The sequence below is a fragment of the Lepus europaeus genome, chromosome 8 (genome assembly GCF_033115175.1).
Source record: "Lepus europaeus isolate LE1 chromosome 8, mLepTim1.pri, whole genome shotgun sequence".
NCBI classification, from domain to species: domain Eukaryota; kingdom Metazoa; phylum Chordata; class Mammalia; order Lagomorpha; family Leporidae; genus Lepus; species Lepus europaeus.
Window position 1 is genome coordinate 15046004 of NC_084834.1, and position 2127 is coordinate 15048130.

Here is a 2127-nt window from a genome sequence, read left to right on the forward strand (position 1 = left end):
AATTTCAGCATCATTTTTTCCAGCTCTGAGAAGAATGGCTTTGGTATCTTGATTGGTATTGCATTGAATGTATACATTGCTTTTGGGAGAATAGACATTTTGATGATATTGATTCTGGCGTGCCAACGTGACTGAGAAAGAAACAGCGTGTTGGACTCGGCGAGGTTCCCCCTGGATTTTGGCAAGTAGGCCCCTCGGTGTTTTGTGTGCTGTTCGGTTCTGTGAGGGTGAGCAAAGAACCCCCTCCTACGCCCCTTTCCTTGTCCTTGTCCTCGGTCTAAGTGACCCCAGGTTAGCACACACTGCCCTGAAGCGTACATCGCTTCTCGGCTCCTCCTTTTACTTTCGGTTCACCCGGCTAGCTCAGTCGGTAGAGCATGGGACTCTTAATCCCAGGGTCGTGGGTTCGAGCCCCACATTGGGTTCCAGATGTTGCAGTTGATTTCTCCACAATGTTGCAGTGGGTTCGTTTCTGAGAGGAGCAGCGTGGTGGAGTCTGCAGGCTGCTCGCCTCAAGCCTGCTTTCACCCGACTCCCGGGGTCTGTGTGTTGACTCCGCGCCTCTTGCCCCCACCACGCTGCTCCTCTCACAAACGAACCCACTGCAACATTGTGGGGAAATCAACTGCAACATCAAATGTAGTGGAATGAGAAGGCCATGCCAAGGTGGCCACTGGCAAGTGAGCATCAGTTAGTTAGGAATGGCTTTGAAACCCACCTGGCTTTGGAAACTGCCTGGCAACAGACTGTGATTGGATGGCTTTGAAACATCCTGGCGACAGGCTATGATTGGATGGCTTCGGAAACTGCCTGGCAACAGGCTGTGATTGGATGGATTTGAAACTGCCTGGCGGCAGGCTGTGATTGAATGGCTCTGGAAACTGCCTGGCAACAGGCTGTGATTGGTTGGGGTATAGACCGCCCCTTGACCAGATTGGCTGGTCTTGGCTATATAAGCTGTTGTATCAACTGTAATAAACGAGTCTGCAGGCTGCTCGCCTCAAGCCTGCTCTCACCCGACTCCCGGAGTCTGTGTGTTGACTCCGCGCCTCTTGCCCCCACCACGCTGCTCCTCTCAGAAACGAACCCACTGCAACATGGTGGAGAAATCAACTGCAACAGGTATCCTCTTCTATTTCTTTCTTTAAGGTTTTGTAGTTTTCATCGTAGAGATCTTTAACATCCTTGGTTAAGTTTATTCCAAGGTATTTGATTGTTTTTGTAGCTATTGTGAATGGGATTGATCTTGGCAGTTCTTCCTCAGCCATGGCATTGCCTGTGTATACAAAGGCCGTTCATTTTTGTGCATTGATTTTATATCCTGCTACTTTGCCAAACCCTTCGATGTGTTCCAGTAGTCTCTTAGTAGAGTTCTTTGGGTCCCCTAAATAATCATATCATCTGCAAAGAGAGATAGTTGGAGTTCTTCCTTCCCAATTTGTATCCCTTTAATTTCTTTTTCTTGCCTTATAGCTCTGGCTAAAACTTCCAGAACTATATTGAATAGCAGTGGTGAGAGAGGGCATCCCTGTCTGGTACCAGATCTCAGCGGAAATGCTTCCAACTTTTCCCCTTTCAATAGGATGTTGGCCGTGGGTCTTTCATATATTGCTTTGATTGTATTGAGGAATGTTCCTTCCATACCCAGTTTGCTTAGAGTTTTCATCATGAAAGGGTGTTGTATTTTATCAAATGCTTTCTCTGCGTCTATTGAGAAAATCATATGGTTTTTCTTCTGCAGTCTCTTAATGCGGTGTATCACGTTGATTGTTTTGCGAACATTGAACCATCCCTGCATACCAGGGATAAATCCCACTTGGTCTGGGTGGATGATCTTTGTAATGTGATATTGCATTCTACTGGACAAAATTTTATTGAGTATTTTTGCATCTATGTTCATCAGGGATATTGTTCTGTAATTCTCTTTCAATGCTGCATCTTTTTACCAGCTTAGGAATTAAGGTGATGCTGGCTTCATAGAAAGAATTTGGGAGGATTCCATCTTTTCCGAATGTTTTGAATAGTTTGAGAAGAATTGGAGTTAGTTCTTCTCTAAATGTCTGGTAGAACTCAGCAGTGAATGCATCTGGTCCTGGGCTTTTCTTTGTTGGGAGGGCCTTTATTACT

The 2127-nt window shown here is 45.9% G+C and overlaps 1 non-coding gene across 1 annotated transcript; it reads left to right on the plus strand.

Annotated features, from left to right (window-relative positions):
- Positions 1–352: 352 nt before the first annotated feature.
- TRNAK-CUU (transfer RNA lysine (anticodon CUU)) lies at positions 353–425 on the plus strand. The gene has a single exon. It is a non-coding gene; the product is annotated as a tRNA-Lys (tRNA).
- The last annotated feature ends 1702 nt before the right edge of the window (positions 426–2127 follow it).